The sequence below is a fragment of the Chelon labrosus genome (genome assembly GCF_963514085.1).
Source record: "Chelon labrosus genome assembly, chromosome: 15".
Lineage (NCBI taxonomy): Eukaryota > Metazoa > Chordata > Actinopteri > Mugiliformes > Mugilidae > Chelon > Chelon labrosus.
This window is the reverse complement of record NC_140348.1, coordinates 18,371,675-18,382,817: the sequence shown is the minus strand read 5'-3', so window position 1 is coordinate 18,382,817 and position 11,143 is coordinate 18,371,675.

Sequence of the window (11,143 nt, the reverse complement as noted above, 5' to 3'; positions counted from 1 at the left end):
CTTGACCACTATTTCAAGGACAAGTAGGAAGAAAACAAATAAAAAGCTTTTATGTAACTAAAATATTACATATTTTTTTCCACAAATAGGCCTATTTTTAATTTTTTTTCCCCACACCAGGAGTAATTTATGTAGTTCTATTTTTATAGTCATAGCGATTATCTGTTCAAAAAATGTTCTATTAAAGAAAAGATAATATTAATATTCTATTAAAGAAGAGAAAATAAATCTTTGTGTGTGTTGTAAAGTGGTTAGAAAAAATGAAATCGGAATCGGCTAAAATCGGTATCGGCAGGTCAAACTCAAATGAAAAATCGGAAATCGGAATCGGCCGGGAAAACTGTAATCGGTGCATCTCTACTAGGGACCCAAAGAGTGATCAGGTTTGAATGTGACATTCACTCATTCCTCCTCCGTTTAAATCCCTTTGTTCTTTAAAGCAGATTTTAACATCATTCATTTAACGTTTCTGTTTCACTTCAGACATTACTGCACAAAAAAAAATATATAAAAAAAAATAGCCTCCCTGTATAGACTGTGAAGCATCACATCGTTCTACTAACTAGTTTGTTTTCGTTATCCCTGATCAAATCCAATCACTGAAAACACTTTTCTGACTTTTCTCATTCAACCTGTTTCAATCTGCTCAGAGCAAATCGACTAATTATGACTCCGGTGACTCTCGGGGATCGGGGTGGCACATATGTGTGGATAACTGCGTCAATATTCTATCACCAAGCATGATTACAATAACATCGTATGTACATCTAATCGCACGGTTTTATTGCCACAGATGAGATAATAATTGGCTGTGCTAATGTCTACAGGACGGAGGAGTAACATATTTATGACACGCGCAAACCGAGTCTGTCTGGTTCCATTACATCTCACTGATGTGCCGTCTGACCCGAACTATGCATCACTGGCCCACTGCGTTTTTCCGTCCGTCCAGCATCACCCTCCATTATTGCTGTGCGCTGCGCGTCGAGAAAAAAATATAGAAACATCACTTTAATATGTGGTGTGCTGCCTGTGTTCAAACATTAATTTGTATCACAGTAATGGCTGGGTTGTAATAAAGAGCAGCATATGGTCCCGGTCCGGTCTCTCTCATAAAGCATATTGAGAATATGCTTTTGCCCCGTTCACCTCACTTTACAGGCAAGTACTTTACTTAATATCAACAACAAGGTTAGATGACACTGTAGGTAATTAGTTGGGAGTCAGTTGATGGCTTTTTAATTGCTCAGCAATGCACGGCTATGATGAGAAGCAATAAGCGAGCGCCATTGTGTCCTCTTTCGCAAACACGGCACTCCATTGTGGACTCGGCGATGTTGTAAATGTGGCGGGGCTGTTCTGCTGCGTGATAAGATGTACAGCTACCTCCCCTTCTTTTATACTTCTCTCTAGTGAATCTGTCAACCAAACAGTTGTCAGCAATGTTGACATCCCCTGCTCTCCTGCTTTGGCAAATATGTAAATCACAGCAGTGGGAAAATGCTGAGACAACACTTGGGTCTTCTGTTTGTTTTCTTTTCTTGCCTTTTTTTTTGCAAGCTCCACTTGGCGCCTCACTAAATTGCACAGTGACCCCCAGTACCCCGCCCCCTGCAACACACAAATGCACGCAATGCCCAAAACGACACCGAGGGCCCAACAGATATAAACAAGTTAGCGCCTCACACGGTGCAGTAATTTGTTGTCGCTCCTTTGCAGTTATTCTCCTCTGTAGGTCAAGATCCAGAGCTACCTCGTTGATCTCGGGAAGCACAAAGGTGAGGCCCGTAAGGTTTCATCAAGAAGCGATCTCACAAAAAGTCAGAGGGGCAATGCATCGGGGTTTCACTTCACCGCACCGCCGTGTGAACGCAAATGTTTCACCGAAGAACGAGGTTGTTACGAAGCAACTCTCGGCCGACTCCCTGCGTTCTCTGTCAGCCGCTCAGAACGGATGATATCTATGCCCCGTTGTACCGCAGTAACACAAATAACCCTGACAAGTGAAAGCTGCATGTACATATCATAGGGATGCAAGGGCTTTGGTGCATTCGCAGTGATATCTTTGTACTGTAGATGTGACTTTCACGCAGCAGAACAGAGGAATGAAGGAAATGTCCTTGAAAACAATGGTACAGTCAGTGTGCTGTTTTGGGCTCTTTGCAAGAGCAACTCAGGAGTACAAGAGGAGGAGGTGGTAGTGGATCAATAACAGGTCTAACAGAATTTGGTGCAAAGGTATTGATCTCCAAAAAAATAAAACAAAGAAAATAACCGGCTGGCCTTTTCTTCAAATAACTTGTCCCTTGTGACATGGGCTTCCAAACATAAGTGAGATCAGTGACAACCACAGGTTTCCTCTGATTTGTAGCTTTCTCTTCAAGCTGTCATCCCGTTCAGGTGCTCTCCACACAGATCAAGAGTGAAATAGTACATTAACCTGGCCCATTAGTGACAGCTACTGCCTGATTAAACGTGGTTGATGTCAGTTTGTTGCAGCAAAGCTTGTCATACGTGCTAGTGTTTCACGAGAGGCAGACCAGTGTTTCTATTTCTGGGCTGCACCAAGGCAGGAAGAGATTTTGTTTTTCTGCGACAATGATTTCCATGTTATAGCTGCGGTATGCAACTTTTCACTTTGAGGTAGAAAATGTATTGTTAGTCAGGCCGCCTTCTCAGCTGGTCAAGTTCCCGCCCCCACGCCTGTCACTCATCTTGATGGGCTGCCTGCAATGAAACAGCTTCTAGCCTGAGGCGGATTTAGCTGGCATCCGTAAAGCTTCCTCGTGTGTGTGTGGAAGAAAAAATAATTTTTTAATCCGTCTGCCATGTGTAGAACTTTTCAGTTTTTGTCTTTTTTTTTCTTTTACTTGTTTTTATTTATTGATACCAGTGCTGTTGTGGCTTTGTTCTGTTGTGTTTCTGTTTTTTGTAGTACTGTTTAACTCCTTTCGTACTGTACCAATATCATTTGAGCAGATCTTTCGTGTTGTAGTTTGTATAACATTAAATTTAGTTCACATAAATTAAGGAACAATACATGTATTCCTAGTCTCACTTCACCTCGCCAAGCTTCCACTCTCAGAAGCTGCTTTTGGTTTCAAATCAGTCGGTCGCGTAAGTGTGGGGTACAACATCACATTTGCATGCATGCAGTTGTCTGAAAACCTTTGTGTGTTATATTTTAGTTGTACTAGACTGACAGGCAAACTTTGCATTTTTGGAATAGTCTCAGACCTAACCTCCGTGACTTTTCTGACATGTGGTGAAATGTTATTTGTGGACCTCATAACTTACGTCGAAAACCATAGACACAATAACAATTTGATGGATACCTCTGGTCTGTGTATCCCAACAGCTGCATGGATGTTTTGCATCTAAATTAGTGACTGCTGTACACGACCATTGTTATAGATGGATTGCCTTGTTACTTTTTTAGAGTAATAATACTTCAGATACTAATTCTTTATTAGGCTGGTCCGATGTATTATGGTAGCTTGTACAGAGACTGGTATCTTGAATTTGTGCACGTGACTGAGGACTTGGATCTGTAGACTTCTGGTGGCAGCTGGAAAGCAAAGAGTTTAAAAAGAGTAAAGAGACCACCAATGTCTAGAAGATTATGGACTTACTTTACTTGTTTAAGAGTTAAAACACTGACTGGAGTTCAAGTGACTGAAATGAAACAATCCTCAGTAAACTCACAGCAAAGTTCCTATTTTCCAAATAATTTGCTCTCACTTTAACTAAAATTGATCGCAGGATTTGTTCTTGTAATTTCCCTGAACTAAGTGCTAGTTTGTCTGAGCTCTTGAAAACAAATCACATTTATTATTTTTTTTGTTGTTTCTCATATTTCCTGCTTTTTAAACCAGATAATTGTGGAAAATGTAGATAGCGTATATATCTGGCCTGAAAATCAATAACCCCCGCCAAACCTTGTTTTCATATAACAACACCCTTCTTGCAATCACAGAACGAGCCACTGATCTGCGATGCCGTTCGCGCTGCACAGCTGACTGTGAGGCGAAGACGGCTGCAGTCACATGAGGATGTACTTGTGAACGGGGGAGACCTTGCTATAATTGTGGTGACTCAGTGCGGTGTTGACAGTATGTCTGTGCTATGCGCTGCTTATTTTAAAGCGAGTAAAGGAGAGAGTAGCATCCTATTAAACCGTGGATAGAAAAGATGGCCTTGCCTTTATGTTTTCAGCCTGTGATGACTCAATTACAAAAGGCAATAACCGCAAGAATACGCTTCCTTTTGAAGATAAATAATAAATTGTGACCTTGTCCTGGGTGATAGTAACCACAGGAACTAAGGGTTTTGATTTCATATGAACTTGTGCGCACATATGATCATTTGCCCGCTCACCCGCTTTCTGTTCCCCTTCCACCTCCTTCTACCACACCAATGCAAAGCAGCATCACATAAATCCTGGGCTCTTACTCCTGTGACAGAGGAACTGAACACCTGTATCTGAAAATTTAAGCAATATATTGTGTATAATTGATGCCCCAATCCATCCCCATCGTTACTCTGATTGCCCTCTTTCAGCAACCCGCTGTGCAGTTTACAGTAATAGCTGAGGCAGATTTACCACTCAAGACTCTGACCTCCACGACTACCATTTGGCCATGTGGGGACAAAAAAAAGCTTGACAGGCCTGCTGTGCCAGGTTTCAAAGCTCTTGGGTTTAGCAAATGGTCAACTGAAGCGATAATCAACTCATCAAACTGGAAAGGAGCATTATGTTCTTTTATTCCACGCGCACCATTATTTCACACCTGCTTTTTTAAACTGCAGGGCACAATCGAAGGCAATCTTGACGAGCAAAAGCCCTGGGCAGGCAGAGGAAAGGAGGAAGAAGACAATTCTCTCAGCTGACACGTGTACAATGCGTTCACAATATCGGCACCTTTCTTAATCTCCTACCGTTGCGCGTTGTTGTTCTGGAATACTGACAGAACCGATGCAAAATAAAAACCCCACGTAGCATCGATTCCGAGGATATTAAATATTGATTTGGGCATTATGATGGATCCCAGAAGCGGCAAATAAATTTCATTTAAAAGAACATATTTAATTCTGAGGAGAAAGATCGTACCCGCTGGCACAAATCAATCAGTTTGTTCCTCATCTTCATCGTCATCATCACCAGCACCACCACAACAAAGATAATGATCGGCTCCGTCTCACAGGCAAAGGGAATGTGGCTAATGAGAACCTTCCTCTGAGGCTATGATTAGGAGTCGGCTGACAAAGATAAAGTACACACGCTCTTAAGATAAGACAATAGATACACGGGATGAATCTATTTGCATCGTGACCTCTGCTGCTCCTCTTCTTCTCGTAGCTCCAAAATTTCACAGAAATTTTCTTGTCAGCTCCAAATGAAGGAAGACTTCACTCCGCGCTAGAAACTTTTTTCTAAGCTTTGTGCATCGCTTCAGCTCTCCGAGAAAACTTCTGTTCAGCTTGGAGAAATTCATGGTTTAAATAAAAATAATGAAAAAAAAAAATAATAAAATCTTCCATGTGCGTGTTTGAGTGAAAAGCCCAATAAAATAAATCATTATTAAACCAAAATATATTTGCAGGTTTACAAATGCTCACCCCCAGTCTGGTTGCTGTACGCTATGCCTGAGAACATGAGCTACTACCAGTTTTGGAAGCCGACCATTAAAACAGCTTGAGGCTGCCTTGAATGATTTACGACAATAGTTTTTTTTTTAGTTTTTTTTTGCCCCAGCTTTAGAACGTGGATAGTGTAAATGTTGCCGCGCCACTGATAGTTTGTGTTTTTTAATCAATAACCTTTCAAGCAGAGTCGCTTGCTGATTTTTCAAAAGCCTTTTATTGAGCAAAGATTGTTTTTTGTCACTCCGAACGCCGGAACGAATTTGATTAAATGAAAACATTCATTTCAGTCTAGTTTATTCCACTTGGAGATCTTTATAACTGATTCAAGACTGTGGCAGCATGATACTTGAGTCTGCCTTTGCTTGCAGCACTGCTTAAAACCCTCATAAACAACAGCTATCGTGATGCAGATTGCATCAGAATTGGCAAATATATAAATATCACAATCCTGTGTGACATCATATTGACATATTTCCAGGTAGGATTTTTTTTTTTCCCCGAAACTCCAGTCTCTTTTCACACGACACATCGGGTTGCTGCGTCAGTCCCTCATTATGAAACTGCAAGAACTTGCTATTGTGCACAAATATTCAGAAGTTAGACACCGTTTCTATTATAGGTGGTGATGACCTATTTCCATTGTCGGTAAACTCAGTTCTCACTATAGGCAGTGTGACATATGACATCCAGAGTCAAGGTTGTTTCAACTTCTGCTGCTCCTCCACCTACACATCTGCAAAAGTCACACAAACTTTACTTCATACCGGATATTAGATGGGTGGTTTATGTTGGTTTTTCCGTTATAAAACCTTATAGAGCAGAGAATCAATGCCATAAGCGTACCTGCTGGAAAAAATAAAATAATATTTATCTAGCAAAGAATACATAATAGCAGATATTCATATGAATTTAATTTAGTCTCAAATAGACACGTAATGTATATTTCCGGGAACAACTTTCTAAGGAATAAGTAGCGGGAACAGATAATAGATAGATATTACAATATTTCATTGCAGTTTGCTAATAAGACTTAAGACATGTTTATTTATCCCACGTATGGGAAATTACGTGGTCAAAGTAGGGCAGAATTTGGCAAAAAAATATATACAAAAAAAAAAACAGTAACGAATTCGACAAGAGAATTACCAAAAAACACAATACAAATTTGAAAAATATATACAAAACACTGTATGTACAGTGTGGTGGTGGAAAAACTTTAAAAAATAAATAATTGCTAAAACTTTACAAACTATAAGATGGTGAGGTAGTGGTTCGTGCAAAATAAGGCAGTGCAAAAAGCAGATTTATTTGTGCAAGAATGACTGTAAGAAAACAAAAAAAACCAAAACAAAAACGAGGCCAAGTCTAACATGTGGGTTATTGTTGACTCAGGCTGGTGTTGTACAGGCTGATGGCAGTTGGGATGAAGGACCTGCAATAGCGTTACTTCTTGCAGCGTGGATGCAGCAGTCTGCTGCTGAAGGAGCTGCTTAGGTCTCCTACAGTCCTGATGCAGCGGGTGAGAGGGGTTGTCCATGATTGATGTCAGCTTGGCTAACATCCTCCTCTTACCCTCCTCCTCGATGGAGTCCAGAGAGCAGTCCAGGACAGAGCCAGCCCGTCTCACCAGCTTGTTGAGTCTCTTCCCGTCCCTCTCTGGCAGAAGCCACCAGAGTCATAAAAAGTCCTGAGCAGTGACCTGAACACCCCGAAGGACTTCAGTCGCCTCAGCAGGGACGACTTTGGCCCTTCTTATACACGGCATTTGTGTTGTGTGTCCTGTCCAGTTTATTGTTGAGGTGAACACCCAGGTATTTGTATTCCTCCACGACCTCAATGTCCAAGCCCTGGATATGGTATATAGTAGTATATTATAGTGCTTGGAATTTATTCAGCCTCCAGGGCTGAAGAAAACAACAACCAAGAATTTTCAAAAACCGCAGGTCCTTGAATGCCCACTTGAGCCTGGCTCTGAAAGCGAGTCAATAATCATAGATCCGCATGTTGGATTTGTCCGATCGATAGTGCTCAGACCAGGATATTTAAATTTAGAGCACAAATAGACATGCTCAAAACCTGTTACAAAGAAAAAATGTTCATAACTGTGCGAGAGCTGAATTTGTATGTAACTCATTTGTATATAAACGTAATCAAGGCTTAGATCTTTTGCATATTTAAGATCATGGACTTTTTGACTAACTGGTGAATGAGGTCCTAGCTCGCTGGCTGCCTGCTTATAGGTGTCACTCCACTCAAATGCCGCTTTGCTATTTTGTGAATTAGCTTAAGTCAGACACTGCGAAGATGGCTACGCCCAGAGCCACCCACATTGAGCTTCAAAAATGCGTTTCAGAAAGCCCTAGAGGGTTTGTCTTTATATGCAGTCAGTGGGGAAGCCCCAAACGGTTTGTGCAGCTATGTGAGAGGAGTTTTTAGCTCCAAATAAAAGTGAGCACTAGTATGTGCAGGCCTTAACTCCCCGCTGCATCTTTGCTGATATGACGCTGAAATCTTGTAAAAAAAAAAAAAACTCCACTTCCTCTTTTTTTATATTTCATTGTCCTTAGAAGTCATACAGAGCAAACTTCATATAAGAGGGAAAAAAAGAAGGGAAAAAACTGTCACCTTGATGTTTCCACTGCAGTTTTTCATTGAAGTCAGTCTCAGAGGACAAGTGCTAAGGAAAACATCATTATGTGGGGAGAAATGTACCAGTAATAAACCCAAATGGCACTGAGAGGTGCAGTTGTCAACCATGATAAATGGCACCAATGCATCCTGAATGTGTTTTGTGCCCTTGCCATGTTGACTCCCTCTCCTGAGGGCGGGCTCTCGACTGCTGGGTTTGGCCTGGAGCTCCAACCTTAACCCCTCCGCTAGAGGCTCAAAGCTGACAGGACGGAGGCGGCGCTGAGACTGCCAGGAATTCTGACTCACGGTGCTTCACTTAGTCTCATTTGCACTCTGGTTTAAAATATGTTACGTTCTAGTTCCCAGGAAGCTAAACACGTTCTAAAAATGCTACATAACATAAAAAGAAAGGCCTGCTCTTTATTTTTATTATATTATAATAATAGCTACCTGTCTCTCAGTTCTATTTCCCTTCTGTACTTGGATTTTTAAAATTGGACATAATTCTTCCCCTGCTTATGTATAATAATTTAATGCAGCCATCACAATCAGGCACAATTTCCATATCTTTCATTAAGTCGTATTTAAATGGAAGTAAAGATTCTGTCTTGTAATTAGTGTGACATGATTGCCAAATAAAAAGCCTCATGCTGCCCAATTTCCAGGACAAAATCGTATAAAAAGCAAAACACGCACGCACACACACACACGCCAACAGAGAACAGTAAATGTCAGCAAAACAGGGGGAACATTAAATTCAAACACAACCTGAATGAAAGGCTTTAAATTATTTTGTGTTTTTACCCCGTGTCTCTGTGTCATCCCCGCCATAATTCCAGCTATTCTGAGCGTCGTTTATAGGCATCACCCTGTCTCATCCATTTTGCAAAACCCCCGTCACAGCTGAAACATCTGTCTGTAAACATTTTACACTTTTAATGAAACACTGCTCGAATTCATGTGCGCTTTTTGGGAGCAGATTCTTGTCTTATGTCAGCGCTCTTTTTCTTCTTCGATCTCTTCTTTTTCCTCTTCCAGAACAGTCCGATACACAACCAAGTTTCTCTGAGGTCAAATAGGGACATGCTTTCAGTCACATCACAGTCCAACTTGCATATCAAACCAAGATGCTTTAAAGGAGACATATTATCCTTCTTTAGAGCTCTCTATTTTTTTTTCTTATCCGCTAGGGTAGCTTTGCATGATTCACAGTTCAAAAAGATCCTTATTTGTCTAAGACTGCCTGTTATGCAGCCCCTAACTTCAGCTTCTGCCTGAAACAAGCAAACATTAGCACAACAAAGATTAACAGCAGGGCGTCCCCATTTGGTTGGTTATTTGTATGATGGAGCACAAATGGAGAGTTAATCACCGGTAATACTACTCACTGAGACGGTTTTACAATAACTGTTATATAGATTTATCAAGACGAAACTACCTATAGAGACCAAATCGGTTTTATGTACCGGGCTGTACACATATCAACAAAACTATGCATTTTAATATGGGGATTGACCCTGCCTCGTGTGGCCATTTGAGGAACTGCAGTTTTTGCAAAGGCTTTATTTTTCACGGCACTTGGTTCAGAGCTAGCCTGGTCGTTACCATCCTACGTTTCCGTCCAAAATTTGATTTCGTTCTGGCACGGAGTCTGGCCCAATTGCACTTCCGCTGTTCGCGTGTAACCGCGACAATCAGCGAACAGTTGAGTGATGACGCGGAACTCGCCTGCCGAGTTGCTTGTAGTCCAGCGAAGCTTGTAGTTCAACAGCATAGCAACAATGGCGACGGAGGAAGAGACGCTAGAAGCCATCCGCGAAGTTGTCTCAACTCTCGAGAGCATCACGGAATTAAAACCAGAACAAGAGGCTTGTCTTGTTGTCAGTTTTATAAATGGCAAGGACGTCGTAGCTCTCCTTCCAACTGGCTTTGGGAAAAGTTTGATTTATTTAACTGGAAGCGGAAGTGGTAAGCGTAAGAGCCTGAACTCCGGCGCACAATATACGTCATTACCAAACGTTGCTGATTGGTTAAGGGAACTCCAATGACTTTAAACCTCAAAATAAGCATCCGCCCATTACGGAGACAGAGTCCTATTACATTGTGCCAGACTAACGTGCCAGACCGAAACCAAATTTTGGGCGGAAGTACGTAGGATGGTAACGACCAGGCTAGTTCAGAGCAGTCTGAAGCCTGGAAACGTTCAGGCTCACAGGGATAACTTTTGTTGCATATGTTTACCTCATAATTTGGAATAAGTTTAATATAAACATATTGTTGCCAGTGTGAAGTGAAAAACACATAGCAAAAGACAGCCTGAAATGCGATGATGGCTGTGTTTTTTTGATGCTTTAAAATGTAACTGCCATGAAACATGTAGAAAATACCGCTCCATTTTACTGACTGACCCACTGGGCCCTCTCTTCATTCATTCTTTCTCAGCACTGTTTCTTTATTTTTTTCTTCTTTTTAAAGATTGAATGACTAAACCAAAGTCTAACTCTACATCTAAGGCAATGGAACTGAGAGAAAATGTTCTCCCATTGTCCTAGTAATGTCTTTGTTCTCTCTCATGGTAGAGTTGCAAAGCTCAAAGCTCATTCTGGTTCAACTTTCTACACCGTAGCATTTAAAACTCACTAACTCCATTCAAATGAAGAGGAGGACTGTTCTCTACCGCTCTGTGTGAATGACGCCGAAAATTTCACACCATTTGGCCAATTAAAAAGACGTACCAGCTAAGAATCAGCTAATTTCAGATTAACTGGTCTGGTCAAATCACTTCGTCATCACAATATTGACTAATGTTTTTTCACAATGCAGATTGCCCCTTCGTTTAGATACATAGAAAATGGAGTACACGTCT